Here is a 21,648-nt window from a genome sequence, read left to right as displayed (position 1 = left end):
CTCTCAACAAGACTGACCAATACTGCTTTACTAATAGTCATAAAGCATAAACACCAGTCCTTTATTTCCTTTATTATGAGTCCAAAGTTGAAATTGGATCATTACATCTGCATGTGAGGGAGCCCATAAAGATTCCCACATGAAGGACACTTAAAAGGAAAGTATGTAGTCCAGTTTTCTACATTTGTGCCCTCTGTAGCCATAATCAAATACCACTGGGACAGGTATGCCAAACATACACTGGGACACAATGGAAGCTTCTTGGAACCAAACAGCTTCTACAGCAAAGCTGTCGACACAAACACACAAAGTGTCGATGCAAGTATCTGCTGCACGACTCACTACAGATTCCAAACGGCCTCTGCAATCAACATCAGCACAAGAGCCGTGCATCAGGAGCTTAATGAAATGGGTTCCATGGCCAAGCTGTTGCACACAAGCCTAAGATCTGTAGGTGCAATGCCAAGCATTGACTGCAGTGGTGTAAAGCACTCCGCCACTGGACTCGAGAGCAGTGGAAACAGGTTCTCTGAAGCAATCAATCATGCTTCACTGTCGGGCCAACTGAAAGAGTGAATGTGGTTTAGTGAATGCCAGGAGAACGCTACCTACCACACTGCATAGTGCCAACAGTCGAGTTTGGTTGAGGAGGGATAGAGTCAGGCATGTTTTTCTGGGTTTTGGACTCGGCACCCTTCCAATTATATGCATCCAACTTTGTGTTTACATTTTGTGGAAGGTGCTTTCCTGTTTCCTGACACATGACTGTGTCCCTGTGCACAAAAGATGGTCCATAAAGTTTGAGAAGCTCGGTGTGGAGGAATTCCAGTGGCCTGCACATGGATTTGAACAATGATCTCAAGCCAGACCTTCTCATTTAACATCAGTGCCTGACCTCACAAATGCTCCTTTGACTGAATGGGCACAGATTTGCACAGACACCCTTCAATCCCTTCGCATAGCCTTCCCAGAAGAGTGGAGGCAGTTGGGGTAGTTGGCCGATAGTAATGCCCTTGCATTTGGAATGTCATCCGTTGTAACCACATTCTGGTTGTTTATCTTCTAGTTTAATCTTCATTTCTAAAGCCATTGCTTATTTATTTTAATTTTTTGTGTATTTTAGACATGCTATTTTCCCTTATAATTCTGCTTGTATAAGATTTACATTGCACTTCCAATATATGGGCTGCCTGTAGCTGCCTGCACTATTTTAAAAACCATGCTGCTTCCCTACAAAGCCAAAAATGGACCAGCTCCTTCATACCTGGTTGATGTACTGTTCATATCTATTGAAATGTCTTACGACTGTATTCTGACTCAAGCTGTGTGACTCTTTATATCATAAAGCTGTTATTACACAATCTTGCCAAATTAGTCAGTAAGGATACATATGCCCAAAAATATCTGAAATAGTCTGGCCATTATTGGCCTGGACCCCACTTTAATTATGGCCCCCCATTTTAAAAGCTTCACTTGGACCAGGGCAGTTAAAGCTTGCTGTTTCCATGATGCGATGATTCTAGTCACAGTAGTGAGCTTATTTACACTAATATAGAACTACTGGTGCGTGGTGTGCATGTGTAGCAGTATGCTTTCAGTTGTACTTGTGTGCCCCCTTTTGTTGGCCGTTCCTTGTGTTAATTGGTGAGCCAATCAGGGCTCTCTGTGGGCCTATTTAATATATATGGTAGTGTTCCCTGGGAGTGAGTTCCTGGGGTGGCGTAGTCAACTTCATTCGGTTGGTTTCAATTACTGAGCAACCACGCCGCCACGCCACACATGCATACTTGTATTCAGACGATGAACAGACCTGTGATTGTAAAATGATTGAGAAAGCTGGAGAGTATCAGAAATTAAGTTCTAAGGAATGAAATATTGAAAAATGTCTTGTGTTTGAAAAGGGGCGACCCAATGTCGAGGTACTTTCATTGGCACAAATGGATTATTATAGTGTACAAGTCATGGCCTCTCTCTTGCACATTTTCATTGCACATGGGTGTCTGTATGATTATCTTCAAAAAAATACTCTTTATTTCCTGCAGTGGGCATGTGGTGTATCCACACGTTTAGACTTTGGTAATAAGACTTTATTGAGCCCTATTGTTATCAGAGTTTACAGAGTTTATGACCCTCTCAAGTAGAACTCTCGCTGTTTGTTTGCAGCTCAGTGGCATCATGCCTGCCAGTCTGCGTCGTGCTGTTCACATTTGTCATCCTGGCATGGATAATGCCACGTGCTAGACCCCAAATTGTAATGGGTCATAAATATTAGATGGGTATAGCAGTGCATCAAGCGATTGGCACACAGTTTGTTTTGTCTTGAGACAAAGCAGTCTGAAAAAGTGAGACCAATGCTGACAACTTGAGCAAATGCTGACTTGAACTAAAACAGGCCTTTTTAATTGATCTGTTGATGAATTTGACTTGCTGATGATGATTAATCGGCAATTAGTGACGGTTAGTAATTAGTTAGAAGAAAGATGCTGAGATTTTTGTTGGGAGTGACAAGGATGGACAGGATTAGAAATGAGCAGATCAGAGGGACAGTGAAGGTGGAGCAGTTTGGAGATAAAGCCAGAGAGGCCAGGTTGAGATGGTTTGGACATGTGTTGTGGAGGAATAGTGGATATATTGGGCAAAGAATGTTGGAGATGGAGCTGCTAGGTAGAAGGAGAAGAGGTAGACCTCAGAGAAGTTTTATGGATGTAGTGAAGGTGGACATGGAGATGGTGGGTGTGAAAGTAGAGGAGGCAGTGCATAGGGCAAGATGGAGGCAGATGATCCGCTGTGGCGACCCCTAAAGGAAGCAGCCGAAAGAAGAAGAAGAAGAAGAAGAAGAAGAAGAAGAATTATTAGTTAGAAGAATTTCCCAAAACTTGCATCTCTGGTATCATAGAGTGATTTACTAAGTCTTGATGTAATTTTGAAGATAGCAATTGTGATTAATATCACTAAGGGGCAGATATTGATCTGACGAGCTTTTGGCACCATGGTGGCTGTCATAGTTTTTGAGTATTTAGCCTAAAATATTTATGAAGTATAACATTAGCACAGCTAATGTACAGCCAAATGTGTACTGCTTTGATCTCTCAGACAGCCCTACATTGTAAACCTGCATGCTTCTGTGAATGATATCACTGCCAGACTCAGGAATACCTTTGTTGATAAATACCGATCGTTACTGCATCCACAAATGCAAGTATAGTACACAGCAGAAGTCATATATTGACAAAGTCCAGAAACGCTGCCAATTTCTTACATAAAGTTATTTGTTAATGGAAATAACAGAAGCCATTTTCTGGGCCAAAGAAGAAAAGGTCTGTTCAGATTGTTACCAGTGTAAAGTTCAAATGCCATGATTTGACGTGTTATGGGGTGGGGGGTGGTATTAGTGCTCATAGCATGGGTAACTCACATCTGTAAAAGCATTATTTATGCTGAAAGACACACATTTTGAAGCACACACTGCCTTTTAAACGTCATCTTCTTCAGAGATGTCCATGCTTATTTCAGCATGGCTATGCCAAGAAACCTGCATGTGTTACAATAGGATGGTAGCATAATAAGAAGGCCTGAGGGCTAGATTGGGCAGCCTGTCTTCTATTGAAAAGATGTTTTGAAGCACAAAATATAACAGTGAATGTCCTGTAAGGTTTAGCATATGTTCAGTTAAAGATTTTTAAAATATTCTGCTTTCAGAACTGGATCATTTGGTGTCTTCAATCCCCAAATGATTATTAAACTTAAAACAAATGATTGTGTAACACAGTGGTAAACATGCTCCTGTCTCAGCTGTTTTTGGAACGTGTTCCAGGCATCATATTTCTAATGAGCATATATTTTCAAAAAGGAAATAAAACATCAAATATCGTATTTTTATAGTGTCTTCAGTTGAATACAGGTCAAATGAAATTAACTAATCACTCCTTTCTGTTTTTATTGGCTTTTCACTGACTGCCCAAACTCTTTTGGGTTTGTAACAATTACACAGAAGAGAGATAATTTACTGATATGCCCACATTGAAGTTACATTACAATGACACATTCAAGAAACACTACAGTGCAGAGTCAAAATGAAATATGTAAATAAGATTTAAATGGGTAAGAACCAGAGATATTTAGGTGTCTTTCTACTCCAGCAAGACGTTTAACCCCAAATTGCTCCTCCAGTCTTATACTAGAATAGCATGAATAATGTCTTTAACTGTAGATTTCAGGGACATAGCCTAATTGTTGTTTGTTAGAAAGTGCAGAATTTTATTATTTGAATGTCAGATACAGTATACTACCAAAAGTATTTGCCCGTCTGGCTTCACACGCATATGAACTTGAGTGACATCCCATTCTTAATCCATAGGGTTTAATATGATGTCGGCCCACCCTTTGCAGCTATAACAGCTTCAGCTCTTCTGGGAAGGCTTTCCACAAGGTTTAGGAGTGTGTTTAGGGAAATTGTTGACCATTCTTCCAGAAGCACATTTGTGTGGTTAGACACTGATGGAAGAGAAGGCCTGGCTCGCAGTCTCCACTCTGATTCATCCCATAGGTGCTGTATCAGGTTGAGGTCAGGACTCTGTGCAGAGCAGTCAAGTTCTTCTACACCAAACTCGCTCATCCATGTCTTTATGGACCTTGCTTTCTGCACTGGTGTGCAGTGATGTTGGAACAGGAAGGGGCCGTCCCCAAACTGTTTCCACAAAGTTGGGAGCATGAAATTGTCAAATATGTAAAGCTTGGATGCAGCTGCTCAGCCATGGAAACCCATTCCATGAAGCTCTCTGCATTGCTCTTGAGCTAATCTGAAGGCCACATGAAGTTTGGAGGTCTGTAGCGATTGACTGTAGAAAATTGGTGACCTCTGCACACAATGAACCTCAGCATCCACTGACCCCGCTCTGTCATTTTACGTGGCCTATCACTTTGTGGCTGAATTGCTGTCGTTCACAATCGCTTCCACTTGTTATAATACCACTGACAGTTGACTGTCAACAGTATTTTTTTTCTGACTACACTGTGCGAATGAGTGAAAACCATTTTGCTCAGTAATGGTGTACCATTTCATGGATTCCCCCTCTTTGCTTTCATGCTGTTATCTACAGTGTCATCGGAACTCTCATACTGTCATACAGTACCTTCAATATCTTTAGATCTGACATCAGGTATAGCAGCGAGCCCAAGTTAATTCTCGATTAGTTACACCTAAACACTTAAAAAGATAGTTCTTTAGTAAAGGCAGTGTTTTTTTACAACCCCATGTACAAAAAAATTGGGACACTGTTAAAAATGTAAAAACAAAATGCAAGGTTGTTTAAATCATTTACACCCTATATTTGATTGAAAGTAGTACAAAGACAAGTTGTCAAATGTTGAAACTCAGTTTTTTTTTGTTTGAAAAATATATGCCAATATATGCCTATGCCAAGTTGTGTAATGCTAAAAAAACACCTGGTGGTTGATCATCAACAGGTCAGTAACATGATTGAATATAAAAGGAACATCTCAGATAGGCTTTCAGAAGTAAAGGTGAAGAGGGGATCACCGCTCTGTGAAAGACTGCATGATCAAATTCTCAACATAAAATGCAAAGAACTTTTGCTTTTCATCATATATGGTACATAATAACATTAAAAGAGTCAGAGAATCTGGAGAAATCTCTGTATGCAAGGAACAAGGCCAAAAACCAGTATTTACTAGCCATGATCTTCAGGCCTCGGGCAGCACTGCATTGAAAACAGATATGATTCTATAGGGAAAATCACTGCATAGGCTCAGAAACAGTTCTGAAAAACACTGTCTGTGAATCACTGCATCTGCAAATGCAAGTTAAAACTCTAAAATGTAAAGAAGACACTATATGTAATCTGGATCCAGAAATGCTGCCACCTTCTCTGGGCCTGAGCTCATTTAAAATGGACGGAGGGGAAGTAGAAAAGTGTCCTAAGATCCCACGAATCAACATTTGAGATTCTTTTTGGAAATCATGGACGCTGTGTCGTCCGGGCTAAAGACCACTCAGCTTGTTATCAGTGCACCGTTCAAAAGCCAGTATTCATGATGGTAAAGGGGTCTCTGTGTGGATGATTTATTCACTTTTTACAATGCATATAAGAACGTAAGCTGATTAAATGTCCAATGAGTTCTTAAAATATATCACAGTCTTGTGTTCTGGAAAACAAAACACTGGCAACGAATAAAGAGACCATGTGCACAATCAAGAAAGCGTTAATAAGGACAATTTTTATTTGATATTAGTTGAATAAAGATGTTTTTGACTACACAGATTAAAGAAATGACACTACAACTGCACTTTAAATAAAAATAAAATACATAGGACAAAAACATTTAGCTGGTGCAACAACACTTTTAAATCATCATTTTACATGTATGTAAAAGCAGAAATAATTCTTAATTCTAATTCATTAGAAGAAATTCTCCATGAAGCATCAGTGAGAAAGTGGCGCCATCAGTCTTCACGTGGCGTGAGCTGCTATGTGCAGCATCTGTGTAGAGGGAGATTGTTTAGAGAGACAGATTAGCTGTTTTTATCATGTCATTGTTTTACAGTGCCTGTATGGAAGATGTTGAAATGTGACTGTGAAAAAAATAACATACCCAGCATTCCTGCCACATTCGGTGCTGAAAGCATATGTTCCCCCTATTCTCTGGCACTGATACCTTGTTTTACAAACTCCACGTCCACCTCTGCAGCACAATCCATGAACCAGGCTTTTCTCACCTGAGATCAGGAAAGAGAGAAGAATTTTACTATTAGACATTTCCATAGTATCCCAGTGTGGCAGCCACACGTTTGAATCATTTTTTCACGTGTTTTTCAGAAACATAAATGCTAAAGAAAGCAGGTTTAGAGACTTTTCAGTGCAGTAAATACTAACATGCTAAAAAATTACTTACAGTGAAGGGATAGCACCAGAAGAAGCACAACAACAAGCACTGCTGTCGGTTTCATCTTTCCACAGGGTTGATTTTCGTCCAGCAGGATTCTCAGTGTGGCTGAGTTTGGTCAAGAGCGGCCGGCTTTTATTTGCATCGGAGAGTTCGGATCCCTCCCGCTTCTCAAGAACGTGTCCTTTAGCATTCGTCAACAACAGCCCCTTATTTCCTCTATCATCACAATAAGAAGTCCAAAGTTCAGAACTGACAACAGAATCTGCCATGTGAAGGATTTGAAAGGACCTTGATAAAAACACTTTGCTGCTGTAATTTAAATTTGGAAGCAGTGGGATTCACACGTGACTAAGACATGAAAAGGAAAAAAGCCACAGCCATGACATTTTCCAGACTCTTGCTCAAATGGGGTTAAAGAAATATGCAAAACAATTAATAACTGACGTTAATTTAGGGAACAAATGTGTTGGGGTCAGTATACAGACATTAAAGCACATTGTTCTGTCATTTTATATACTGGAGGTAATAACAGTATCAGCCAGAGCTGGTCAGACTGGGCCAATAATAATGTTAAAAATACCTCTTGTTGCTTAATTTTATCATGTTGGTGTTAAATATTAAGAAAATAATCTACTTTAACGAATATTGAATAAAAAAAAAAAGCAGCCCAAAGCCTTTTGTAATATCTGCAGTGCTAGAGTTCGGCTGCAGTTAAATCAGCCACCAAAACACAGTGAAAGTAGCCACATTTGAAATGTGAGGCTATATACACTCACCAGCCACTTAATTAGGTTCAGTTGCTTGTTAACACAAATAGCTAATCAGCCAATCACACGGCCGCAACTCAATGCATTTAGGCATGTAGAGGTGGTCAAGACAACTTGCTGAAGTGCAGGCCGAGCATCAGAACGGAGAAGAAAGGGGATTTAAGGGACTTTGAACGTGGCATGGTTGTTGGTGCCAGACGGGCTGGTCTGAGTATTTCAGAAACTGCTGATGTGCTGGGATTTTCACACACAACCATCTCTAGGGTTTATAGAGAACGGTCCGAAAAAGAGGAAATATCCAGTGAGCGGTCAGTTGTGTGGACGAAAATGCCTTGTTGATGTGAGAGGTCAGAGGAGAATGGGCAGACTGGTTCCAGATGATAGAAAGGCAACAGGAACTCAAATAACCAACCAAAATCTCTGAGGAACGTTTCCAACACCTTTTTGAAAGTATGACACGAAGAATTAAAACAGTTCAGAAGGCAAAAGGGGGTCCAACCTCTTACTATGACTGTGAATAGTCTTTAATGCACTGTACTGGACTGACCTTAGACTGGGATTGGGAATAATCAGCAAAACTAGAAGACCGAGATAAACCTACAATTGACTTATGCTCTTGTCTTTTTATGGAGTCATGTCCCCAACAGTTTATGTAAAAGTGGTTTTATACATCAATAAAATAAAAGCTTCCTTGTTGTTGTTATCGTAAGCAGCCACACGTGCTGACCCTGTTACGTTATTATACCCTCTGCATGCTGAACTGTTGGAGTAAATAGCCAGGTTTATGATCATTGTGTGGGAAAGGCATTCTCACTTATAAAGGACTAAGCTTTTCTTGGAGGCTCCTTTTACACCCAAGCATGGTTGCACCACCGGTTGTCCAACTTTTTTTGGAATGTGTTGTAGGCGTGAGATTCCGAATGAGTGTTCCAAAAAAGTTCCAGTTTCCAAAAAATCACTAAAATTGGTTAAATTAAGATGAAATATATTCTCTTTGTGTCGTGAATACAAGCGGCAGAAATGAGCTTTCTTCATCAGGTGGCGGGCTACACGCTATGTGATCGAGTGAGGTGCTCGGTCATCCAGGAGGAGCTCAGAGTAGAGCTGCTACTCCTCCGCATTGAGAGGAGCCAGCCGAGGTGGTTCAGGCATCTGATCCGGATGACCCCTGGACGCCTCCCGGTGGGGGTGTTCCAGGCACGGCCTACCGGCACAAGACCACGGGGTCGTTCTAGGACCTGCTGGAGGGATTATATCTCCAAGTTGGCCTGGGAGTGTCTTGGGGTCCCCGGAAATGAGCTGGAGGAAGTTGTAGGGGACAGGGTCATCTGGGATTCTCTGCTCTCCCAACTGCTACCGCGACCCTATCTGGACTAGCGGTCAACGATGATGATGATGATGATGATGATGATCTCTTTGTACTGGTTTTGTTTGATTAGGTGAGAGTGGATTTCCAGTAGATTTCCTGTGGATTTCCCTTTTACCTACTGTACCTACTACCCAACTGATTTGGAATTGGGTTTGTACATCCACTCTATTGCTGCATTTAGTAAGTTGCCAGTCTTTTAGATAGTCAGTTGTAAATGACAGTCCACACATTTTTAACCCATACTTGTGTCCCTTTAGCATGAATTGTGAATTGGCAGGACTTAAATGTGCATTCATTTAGTATTTATAGCTAAGTTGGTCTACTGTATGTATGACCATCATGCTTTCTTCTTGCTACTGACGTTGCTGAAGACCAAAACTTTGACCCTGTATTCCATGGTAGGATCTCAAGTGTAATGGGGAAAAAGGAGAGCCAGCCTCTCCACCTAGAGAGAGCGAGGCCAGCAATGCTTGTTTGGACTTCTAGCCGTGGATGACTTTGGCATCACTGGGGATCTAAGTTCCAATCTCCCACTTATGGGGCCACCACTTTGACAGTTGCACTTAATATTGAAGCAAAAAATATCTGGTTCAACTTTTTTATGCAAGCTGTTCTAAATGTGTCATCTGTTAGAATAGGTGGATCTAACTGCCTTGTTGTCTGGTTTTGTCTACATACTGACTTAGTTATGTTTGTGTTCTTGTATTTTTGTAAAATATCAGGTCATAATACAAACTTTACTAATTTATTTCCCTTAATAATAGTCAGGGTCCCCTGCAGGTCCTTAAAAGTCATGTATTGGCTAAAAAAGCTTGACCTATTTCTGACCCAACATCCTGAAGGGCACATTTGACCATCAAGACATCATCTGTTCAACCTGCTGCCCTCTGGTAAACGCTTTAGGTCTATCCCATCCCGGACAAACAGACTTAAAAACAGTTTTTACCCCAGAGCCGTACGGGAACTGAACACTTCCAAACACACACACTGACAAGGACTTTCTGTAGAACACTGTGCACAGTAGAAGTGACCTGAGCACCACTACAGCTCTTTACTGGCACTGCCTTCATTAGGACACTGGACGCTGTTCCAGCGTTCCACTTCACCTCTGTCCTGTTTATTATTCACTGCACTATTTGTTCTCGAGTTTGTCATCTATAATCTATATTCTTTCTGTGCAATAATTCTTAAGATGTGCAATATTATAAAACTATAAGCTGTCCAGGAATGTGCAATAACTAACTGCTACCTCACTTGTCTATTGTCTATTGTCTGTTTAGAATATATAGTTTTATAGTCCTTTTTCTTTATATTTAAGATTTTTACACTATTTTTCTTGAATCTGCACTTGATATATTTTAGCCATATGTTTGTTTTGTGTGTAGAAAGTGCCGTTGGATTGCTGCTCAATTTCATTTTACACTGTGCAATGACAATAAAGGCATCTTATCTTATCTTTAGTTTCCTTTTTGCGTTCTGTTTACTCCGCTGTTGTCGAAGGGCTATAATCGGACATTAATCATAACTCTCACAAGTGAGGGACACTTTCAAATAGTATCAAAGTGATTTAAATGTCTGGAACAACAGCTGGAACATTTTTAAAGAGGCTACTCAAGCTGTGTGAACCGTGCTGTAGTGTTTTCTGCCAGCTACCTTTCATCTAAACGTGGCCATGTAAAATGACTTAAAAATGTTTTGTACCGCTTGACCCTGAGCAACATAACTTTAAAAGCTATGTACGAAATGCATTCCTGCATTGTTTATCCTCGAGGCAGCTGAGTGTGCCATGTTAGCCTCATGGAAAGGGGAAAGAAAGTTCAGTCTGAAATCTAAGCATATTCATAATCCTACAAGATGGTTAGCTCATGTAAGAAGTCCAAACTAAAGCTGTCGGTTCAGAGTATATAGTTAAAAATAAAAATCATTTTAATGAATTTAAAAAATAAAATGATTCAAGTGCATATTAAACACACCGGTAGCTGAATCCTCAGATCAGTCCATGAAATTCAATGATAAGCCAATATTAAATGCATAAAAAGTAGAGTAAACCACAAAGAATAACAGTCTAGAATCGTGTTATGCACGTAATAAAACAACCTGTTTTTACTTTAGAATTAATTGGAAAGACAGTGTAATAACTGAGTCATGTTGTGTATTAAACTAATCCAGAACAGTCCACCAATCAATGCATCCAGCCAACAGCAGCCCAGTGGTCTATAATGGCCACTGAAGGATGAGAGGACAGCAGAATTGATACCGAATTGAGAATGTAAGGATCATTGTGTTTTTGAATATTTGAATATTATTATTATTTTTAGTAGTAGTAGTAGTGTTAAGTGCTGTCAAGTTGTTTCTGACTTCTGTTTACTGTAGAAATAGTGTTTCTGCCAAAAGGTTTGAATAAAATAGAAAGTTTTTGATGCCATATTTGACTGTGTGTTGTTATGCAGTGGAAATTGCATTGTGTCTGTTACGCTGAGGACTTAAAAACATATTAAAAAGCATTGAACCTGATTTTGAAAATTGTGCAGCAACCTTGATTGGTTCCTTTGTGATATCACCCATGGACCTTCACTTTCAGTGTTAGAAGTTTTTGTATCCTGTGGAAGATTTTTAAAAACTTTTTTAGTTTGTACTTGTTGTGGACCATTCATAGAATGTAGAATTTCCATTATTTCTCAAATGAAGTAATATATGTTATATGTTATATTTTTGCTTTCCACCCAACAACGTGCGCTGTAATATGTTTCATAGCCACATCTGTCCTTTAAACTTGCGTAGGTCAGTGATTGGAAATTTTTTTTTTTTTTTTATTAAATATTTTGGAAGGTGATTATTATATTTAATATATTATTAAAGAGACAAACATCAGTAAAACACAATTTATTAACTGCCACAGAGTGATTAATACAGTTAACTCATTATATAGTCCACATGGTCTTATTTCTTTAAGTAAACTCATTTAATTCAACATTTACAAAGGATTGCATTGAACACCTCAGAAAATCAGAATTACAGTAAATCTTTAACAAAGTTTAAGTATAAAAAAAACACAATAATTACAATAAATATTTCCTGATTTAGTGAATATGATCTTCTTCTGATGCTTTGTGACGTCCTATAAGAGTTTGATCTTGGAGGATCGAGCCACGGAACCTCTGATGATACTTGCCATGGGCTATATACAACACCTGAAGACAAAGAATACAGTTCAGTGATATGACGACCGCACGCTTATAGATTTGTGGAATGAATGATGAAGAGTGACAGAAGTTAAGTTACCTTAAAAATCCACATTCTGTTCTAATGGCAGGATGTCCCCCAAACCTCCGGCATTCGTTGTGTGATTTACAGAGTCCGTTTCCATTATAACAGCATTTTCCCTCAACCACACTGTCCTCACCTAGAACCACAAAGTAATAGTGAGAGTCCATGTTTTCATTATTTCAGTTTCAATACTGGTATAAACATTCTGTATTCATATTTGACCAAAAGTATGTACACTTCACCTGGCATGTCATGTTTAGCTCACAGTTATATCACAATAAAAAAGAGGAAGACTCACAGTGTAACGACAGCACCAGCAGCAGCACGACAACAGCCACGGACAAGGACTTCATGTTTGCTTGTTTCTCTTGAGCCAGTTGTCTTCAGTGTAGCCCTGGACAAAAACGGCTGGATTTATTTCTAGTGAGAAGTTTAAATCCCACCCATCTCTCAACAAGACTGACCAATACTGCTTTACTAATAGTCATAAAGCATAAACACCAGTCCTTTATTTCCTTTATTATGAGTCCAAAGTTGAAATTGGATCATTACATCTGCATGTGAGGGAGCCCATAAAGATTCCCACATGAAGGACACTTAAAAGGAAAGTATGTAGTCCAGTTTTCTACATTTGTGCCCTCTGTAGCCATAATCAAATACCACTGGGACAGGTATGCCAAACATACACTGGGACACAATGGAAGCTTCTTGGAGCCAAACAGCTTCTACAGCAAAGCTGTCGACACAAACACACAAAGTGCCGATGCAAGTATCTGTTGCACGACTCACTACAGATTCCAAACGGCCTCTGCAATCAACATCAGCACAAGAGCCGTGCATCAGGAGCTTAATGAAATGGGTTCCACGGCCAAGCTGTTGCACACAAGCCTAAGATCTGTAGGTGCAATGCCAAGCATTGACTGCTTCACTATCGGGCCAACTGAAAGAGTGAATGTGGTTTAGTGAATGCCAGGAGAACGCTACCTATCACACTGCATAGTGCCAACAGTCGAGTTTGGTTGAGGAGGGATAATGAGTCAGGCATGTTTTTCTGGGTTTTGGACTCTGCACCCTTCCAATTATATGCATCCAACTTTGTGTTTACATTTTGTGGAAGGTGCTTTCCTGTTTCCTGACACATGACTGTGTCCCTGTGCACAAAAGATGGTCCATAAAGACCTGAAGTTTGAGAAGCTTGGTGTGGAGGAATTCCAGTGGCCTGCACATGGATTTGAACAATGATCTCAAGCCAGACCTTCTCATTTAACATCAGTGCCTGACCTCACAAATGCTCCTTTGACTGAATGGGCACAGATTTGCACAGACACCCTTCAAGCCCTTCGCATAGCCTTCCCAGAAGAGTGGAGGCAGTTGGGGGAGTTGGCCGATAGTAATGCCCTTGCATTTGGAATGTCATCCGTTGTAACCACATTCTGGTTGTTTATCTTCTAGTTTAATCTTCATTTCTAAAGCCATTGCTTATTTATTTTAATTTTTTGTGTATTTTAGACATGCTATTTTCCCTTATAATTCTGCTTGTATAAGATTTACATTGCACTTCCAATATATGGGCTGCCTGTAGCTGCCTGCACTATTTTAAAAACCATGCTGCTTCCCTACAAAGCCAAAAATGTACCAGCTCCTTCATACCTCGTTGATGTAGTGTTCATATTTATTGAAATGTCTTACGACTGTATTCTGACTCAAGCTGTGTGACTCTTTATATCATAAAGCTGTTATTACACAATCTTGCCAAATTAGTCAGTAAGGATACATATGCCCAAAAATATCTGAAATAGTCTGGCCATTATTGGCCTGGACCCCACTTTAATTATGGCCCCCCATTTTAAAAGCTTCACTTGGACCAGGGCAGTTAAAGCTTGCTGTTTCCATGATGCGATGATTCTAGTCACAGTAGTGAGCTTATTTACACTAATATAGAACTACTGGTGCGTGGTGTGCATGTGTAGCAGTATGCTTTCAGTTGTACTTGTGTGCCCCCTTTTGTTGGCCGTTCGTGGTGTTAATTGGTGAGCCAATCAGGGCTCTCTGTGGGCCTATTTAATATATATGGTAGTGTTCCCTGGGAGTGAGTTCCTGGGGTGGCATAGTCAACTTCATTCGGTTGGTTTCAATTACTGAGCAACCACGCCGCCACGCCACATTCTGGCGTAGTCGGCAGGATTTACTTTTCCAAAGCAGAGACGTGTACTCTTTATTAGTTTTTTTTTTTCTTGTGTGTATGGTGTTTTTCTTTCTTCTGTTTTTTTTTTTTTTTTTTGCCCAGTTGATACCTTTGTGTATTGCAGGTGCTTTTGTGTATTAGTGGTAGAAGCAAAACAGCAGAGAGCCTTACCAGTTTCATTATTGCTGATCATCAGCTGTTTTTTTTTGTTTTTTTTTTCCTTCTTCTGGTCCTCCTTTCAGTTGGTAAGTCATGGAGGCAGAGTTGCAAGAGCTTAGGGATCTAGTAGCACAATTGAGGGCTGATAATGACAAATTAAGGCAGGAAAGGGTAACTGTCACACAGCTAGGGCCTAGTGAGGGGCGCTCTCTAACTCCACCAGCTCCCTCGGTCTCTGCTAGCCCAAGTCTCCCTGTAACAGAGAAATTGTTTTTTGTACCTCGTGAGAGGAAATGTTCCATGTTCAATGGAAGGTCGGGGATAAGTGTAAATGAATGGGTGGAAGAGGTGCAGGCCTGCATGCGGGCACGTCACCTGTCGACCACCGATCAAGCCTTCTTCTTGTTTGATCACTTAGAAGGTGAGGCAAGGGTGGAGATCAAGTATCGCTCTAATGTAGAGAGGAGCGATCCAGTTAAGATCATTTCTGCTCTGAGAGAACTGTATGGGTGTTCACAGCCTTATGTGGCTCTACAGGAGGCTCTCTTTTCAAGGAAACAGCTGGAAGGAGAGACTTTATTAGAGTTTTCCTTGGCTCTGATGAGCCTTATGGAAAAGGTTACGCAGGTTGCACCTGAGGGACTGGTAAATGCTGATGTCTTATTGCGTGACCAGTTTACTGAGCACGTTATTGACGGTGCCTTGCGGCGGGAGCTTAAGCAATTGGTACGGCGTCAGCCAACCACAACCATGTTAGAAGCCCGAGCGGAAGCAATCCGTTGGGAACGGGAGGGATTGCCAGGGGGTGTACGGGGTCGTAGCCATTCAGTTCCATCTACCTACGGTATCCAGTATGGTGTGCAGGGAGGGGCACGGGTGGCTCTTGGTGGTCAAGTGCAGGGGTCTGAGTTAGCTGAATTAAAGGAGATTTTGCGGCAGCAACAAGAACAGCTGAATCAGCTGTCTCAAAGTGTTACCCTGCTGCATGGAACGCAACAACACTCTCGTCCCCCCCGTCCTAGTGCTGTTATATGTAGGAGGTGCCAGCGGCCAGGACATTTTGCCCGGGATTGTGATGGGGAACGGGTTCCCCCTCGTCGTCGGCCTTCTCCTTTGGTGGTTTCTTCATCTAGTGGGGGTAGAAGGTCATCCCATTCTCTGGTGGAAAACTAATTCCCACCGAACTGCAGAGGCACAGTTTGGGTGGGGAGTCAGCTGGCTCAAGTGAAGTTGGGGCAAGGTCTAGGTTAATGTCTTCTTGCCCTTATTTGGATGTACTAATTGGTGGAGTACTTGTACCTTGTTTAATAGACACTGGGTCTATGGTGTCTACGGTTACTCCTTATCACCCTGCAGGAAACGGTCAGTGTGAACGATTTAATCGAACCCTGCATAACCTTCTCCGCACCTTACCGCCCTCACAAAAGAGGGATTGGCCAGCTTGTCTTCCACAATTACTCTTTTGTTATAATACGACTCCCCACCAATCTACTGGTGAGTCACCTCATTTTTTAATGTTTGGTCAGGAGCTCCGTTTACCCATTGATTTCTTGTTGGGTAGGGTTCAGGAGCCAGCTGCAGGTAGTGTACACGATTGGGTACTCGAACATCAGACTAGACTGCAGGTTGCCTTTAGTGGGGCTCGGGAACGGTTAAAGGTTGCAGCCGATCGTAGAAAAGAGCATCACGATCGCCATGTCCATGACTCACCATTGAGAGTAGGTCAGTTGGTGTACCTTCGTGATTTTAGTGCAAAGGGCCGTCATAAGATCCACGACAGGTGGAGTGCTGTGGTATATCAGGTTGTTAAGCCACCAAAGGCTGGTGGGGCAGTGTATGAAATTGCACCAGTGGGTGATCTAGGTCAGGTAAAGTGTGTACATCGTACTCTCCTGAAGCACCGGCATGGGAGTGAATCTTGTGGTTTCCACAAAGTGGTTTGCTAGAGGAAGAGAGTCGGGCTGTAGAAGAGCACCCAACAAGTGACGATTTGTTTCTTTTGGTTTCTGAAGCCGCCCAGCCCCCTGTAGGATTGCCATCATCCTTGTTTGCCCCCTCGCCCCAACCATGCCCTTCTGCCCCTGTCGACCCTGCTTTAGTTACAGCTGTTTTCCCAGAAGAGTCTTGTATCACAAATACTAGCGGGCAATTAAGGTCAACAGTTCCTGCAGAAGCGCAGCCCTGTATTAATGTGGTAACCCGATGGACTCTAAGGACTACAGCTGATCAACATCCCAATATTCATCATCTTCCCCGAGCAGGGAACAGTGGGACCATAAGTTCAGTTGTTTCGGTGTCTAGTTCGGATTCAGCCTTCTTTAGGCCTTGGTCTTAGGATTTTTGTTTTATCGTCGGGGCGGCGATGCCAGAAGCAGGGGTAGATTGTAGCAGTATGCTTTCAGTTGCACTTGTGTGCCCCCTTTTGTTGGCCGTTCCTTGTGTTAATTGGTGAGCCAATCAGGGCTCTCTGTGGGCCTATTTAATATATATGGTAGTGTTCCCTGGGAGTGAGTTCCTGGGGTGGCGTAGTCAACTTCATTCGGTTGGTTTCAATTACTGAGCAACCACGCCGCCACGCCACACATGCATACTTGTATTCAGACGATGAACAGACCTGTGATTGTAAAATGATTGAGAAAGCTGGAGAGTATCAGAAATTAAGTTCTAAGGAATGAAATATTGAAAAATGTCTTGTGTTTGAAAAGGGGCGACCCAATGTCGAGGTACTTTCATTGGCACAAATGGATTATTATAGTGTACAAGTCATGGCCTCTCTCTTGCACATTTTCATTGCACATGGGTGTCTGTATGATTATCTTCAAAAAAATACTCTTTATTTCCTGCAGTGGGCATGTGGTGTATCCACACGTTTAGACTTTGGTAATAAGACTTTATTGAGCCCTATTGTTATCAGAGTTTACAGAGTTTATGACCCTCTCAAGTAGAACTCTCGCTGTTTGTTTGCAGCTCAGTGGCATCATGCCTGCCAGTCTGCGTCGTGCTGTTCACATTTGTCATCCTGGCATGGATAATGCCACGTGCTAGACCCCAAATTGTAATGGGTCATAAATATTAGATGGGTATAGCAGTGCATCAAGCGATTGGCACACAGTTTGTTTTGTCTTGGGACAAAGCAGTCTGAAAAAGTGAGACCAATGCTGACAACTTGAGCAAATGCTGACTTGAACTAAAACAGGCCTTTTTAATTGATCTGTTGATGAATTTGACTTGCTGATGATGATTAATCGGCAATTAGTGACGGTTAGTTATTAGTTAGAAGAAAGATGCTGAGATTTTTGTTGGGAGTGACAAGGATGGACAGGATTAGAAATGAGCAGATCAGAGGGACAGTGAAGGTGGAGCAGTTTGGAGATAAAGCCAGAGAGGCCAGGTTGAGATGGTTTGGACATGTGTTGTGGAGGAATAGTGGATATATTGGGCAAAGAATGTTGGAGATGGAGCTGCTAGGTAGAAGGAGAAGGAGTAGACCTCAGAGAAGTTTTATGGATGTAGTGAAGGTGGACATGGAGATGGTGGGTGTGAAAGTAGAGGAGGCAGTGCATAGGGCAAGATGGAGGCAGATGATCCGCTGTGGCGACCCCTAAAGGAAGCAGCCGAAAGAAGAAGAAGAAGAAGAAATATTAGTTAGAAGAATTTCCCAAAACTTGCATCTCTGGTATCATAGAGCGATTTACTAAGTCTTGATGTAATTTTGAACATAGCAATTGTGATTAATATCACTAAGGGGCAGATACTGATCTGACGAGCTTTTGGCACCATGGTGGCTGTCATAGTTTTTGAGTATTTAGCCTAAAATATTTATGAAGTATAACATTAGCACAGCTAATGTACAGCCAAATGTGTACTGCTTTGATCTCTCAGACAGCCCTACATTGTAAACCTGCATGCTTCTGTGAATGATATCACTGCCAGACTCAGGAATACCTTTGTTGATAAATACCGATCGTTAATGCATCCACAAATGCAAGTATAGTACACAGCAGAAGTCATATATTGACAAAGTCCAGAAACGCTGCCAATTTCTTACATAAAGTTATTTGTTAATGGAAATAACAGAAGTCATTTTCTGGGCCAAAGAAGAAAAGGTCTGTTCAGATTGTTACCAGTGTAAAGTTCAAATGCCATGATTTGACGTGTTATGGGGTGGGGGGTGGTATTAGTGCTCATAGCATGGGTAACTCACATCTGTAAAAGCATTATTTATGCTGAAAGACACACATTTTGAAGCACACACTGCCTTTTAAACGTCATCTTCTTCAGAGATGTCCATGCTTATTTCAGCATGGCTATGCCAAGAAACCTGCATGTGTTACAATAGGATGGTAACATAATAAGAAGGTCTGAGGGCTAGATTGGGCAGCCTGTCTTCTATTGAAAAGATGTTTTGAAGCACAAAATATAACAGTGAATGTCCTGTACGGTTCAGCAGATGTTCAGTTAAAGATTTTTTAAAAATTCTGCTTTCAGAACTGGATCATTTGGTGTCTTCAATCCCCAAATGATTATTAAACTTAAAACAAATGATTGTGTAACACAGTGGTAAACATGCTCCTGTCTCAGCTGTTTTTGGAACGTGTTCCAGGCATCATATTTCTAATGAGCATATATTTTCAAAAAAGAAATAAAACATCAAATATCGTATTTTTATAGTGTCTTCAGTTGAATACAGGTCAAATGAAATTAACTAATCACTCCTTTCTGTTTTTATTGGCTTTTCACTGACTGCCCAAACTCTTTTGGGTTTGTAACAATTACACAGAAGAGAGATAATTTACTGATATGCCCACATTGAAGTTACATTACAATGACACATTCAAGAAACACTACAGTGCAGAGTCAAAATGAAATATGTAAATAAGATTTAAATGGGTAAGAACCAGAGATATTTAGGTGTCTTTCTACTCCAGCAAGACGTTTAACCCCAAATTGCTCCTCCAGTCTTATACTAGAATAGCATGAATAATGTCTTTAACTGTAGATTTCAGGGACATAGCCTAATTGTTGTTTGTTAGAAAGTGCAGAATTTTATTATTTGAATGTCAGATACAGTATACTACCAAAAGTATTTGCCCGTCTGGCTTCACACGCATATGAACTTGAGTGACATCCCATTCTTAATCCATAGGGTTTAATATGATGTCGGCCCACCCTTTGCAGCTATAACAGCTTCAGCTCTTCTGGGAAGGCTTTCCACAAGGTTTAGGAGTGTGTTTAGGGAAATTGTTGACCATTCTTCCAGAAGCACATTTGTGTGGTTAGACACTGATGGAAGAGAAGGCCTGGCTCGCAGTCTCCACTCTGATTCATCCCATAGGTGCTGTATCAGGTTGAGGTCAGGACTCTGTGCAGAGCAGTCAAGTTCTTCTACACCAAACTCGCTCATCCATGTCTTTATGGACCTTGCTTTCTGCACTGGTGTGCAGTGATGTTGGAACAGGAAGGGGCCGTCCCCAAACTGTTTCCACAAAGTTGGGAGCATGAAATTGTCAAATATGTAAAGCTTGGATGCAGCTGCTCAGCCATGGAAACCCATTCCATGAAGCTCTCTGCGTTGCTCTTGAGCTAATCTGAAGGCCACATGAAGTTTGGAGGTCTGTAGCGATTGACTGTAGAAAATTGGTGACCTCTGCACACAATGAACCTCAGCATCCACTGACCCCGCTCTGTCATTTTACGTGGCCTATCACTTTGTGGCTGAATTGCTGTCGTTCACAATCGCTTCCACTTGTTATAATACCACTGACAGTTGACTGTCAACAGTATTTTTTTTCTGACTACACTGTGCGAATGAGTGAAAACCATTTTGCTCAGTAATGGTGTAGCATTTCATGGATTCCCCCTCTTTGCTTTCATGCTGTTATCTACAGTGTCATCGGAACTCTCATACTGTCATACAGTACCTTCAATATCTTTAGATCTGACATCAGGTATAGCAGCGAGCCCAAGTTAATTCTCGATTAGTTACACCTAAACACTTAAAAAGATAGTTCTTTAGTAAAGGCAGTGTTTTTTTACAACCCCATGTACAAAAAAATTGGGACACTGTTAAAAATGTAAAAACAAAATGCAAGGTTGTTTAAATCATTTACACCCTATATTTGATTGAAAGTAGTACAAAGACAAGTTGTCAAATGTTGAAACTCAGTTTTTTTTTGTTTGAAAAATATATGCCAATATATGCCTATGCCAAGTTGTGTAATGCTAAAAAAACACCTGGTGGTTGATCATCAACAGGTCAGTAACATGATTGAATATAAAAGGAACATCTCAGATAGGCTTTCAGAAGTAAAGGTGAAGAGGGGATCACCGCTCTGTGAAAGACTGCATGATCAAATTCTCAACATAAAATGCAAAGAACTTTTGCTTTTCATCATATATGGTACATAATAACATTAAAAGAGTCAGAGAATCTGGAGAAATCTCTGTATGCAAGGAACAAGGCCAAAAACCAGTATTTACTAGCCATGATCTTCAGGCCCCTGGCAGCACTGCATTGAAAACAGATATGATTCTATAGGGAAAATCACTGCATAGGCTCAGAAACAGTTCTGAAAAACACTGTCTGTGAATCACTGCATCTGCAAATGCAAGTTAAAACTCTAAAATGTAAAGAAGACACTATATGTAATCTGGATCCAGAAATGCTGCCACCTTCTCTGGGCCTGAGCTCATTTAAAATGGACGGAGGGGAAGTAGAAAAGTGTCCTAAGATCCCACGAATCAACATTTGAGATTCTTTTTGGAAATCATGGACGCTGTGTCGTCCGGGCTAAAGACCACTCAGCTTGTTATCAGTGCACCGTTCAAAAGCCAGTATTCATGATGGTAAAGGGGTCTCTGTGTGGATGATTTATTCACTTTTTACAATGCATATAAGAACGTAAGCTGATTAAATGTCCAATGAGTTCTTAAAATATATCACAGTCTTGTGTTCTGGAAAACAAAACACTGGCAACGAATAAAGAGACCATGTG

General features: G+C 41.0%; 2 long non-coding RNA genes across 2 annotated transcripts; both read right to left on the bottom strand.

The window, feature by feature from the left end:
• Positions 1–6,207: 6,207 nt before the first annotated feature.
• Positions 6,208–7,072, bottom strand: LOC119264779. The gene is made up of 3 exons (XR_005131218.1): positions 6,913–7,072; positions 6,613–6,736; positions 6,208–6,500 (listed from the first exon to the last, which is right to left on the bottom strand). It is a non-coding gene; the product is annotated as an uncharacterized LOC119264779 (long non-coding RNA).
• A 4,838-nt stretch (positions 7,073–11,910) lies between these two features.
• On the bottom strand, positions 11,911–12,758 carry LOC119264762. The gene is made up of 3 exons (XR_005131197.1): positions 12,608–12,758; positions 12,325–12,445; positions 11,911–12,233 (listed from the first exon to the last, which is right to left on the bottom strand). It is a non-coding gene; the product is annotated as an uncharacterized LOC119264762 (long non-coding RNA).
• Between the last annotated feature and the right edge of the window lie 8,890 nt (positions 12,759–21,648).

The sequence above is a fragment of the Pygocentrus nattereri genome, chromosome 2, assembly GCF_015220715.1.
Source record: "Pygocentrus nattereri isolate fPygNat1 chromosome 2, fPygNat1.pri, whole genome shotgun sequence".
NCBI classification, from domain to species: Eukaryota; Metazoa; Chordata; class Actinopteri; order Characiformes; family Serrasalmidae; genus Pygocentrus; species Pygocentrus nattereri.
This window is presented reverse-complemented; position numbering and strand designations above follow the sequence as displayed.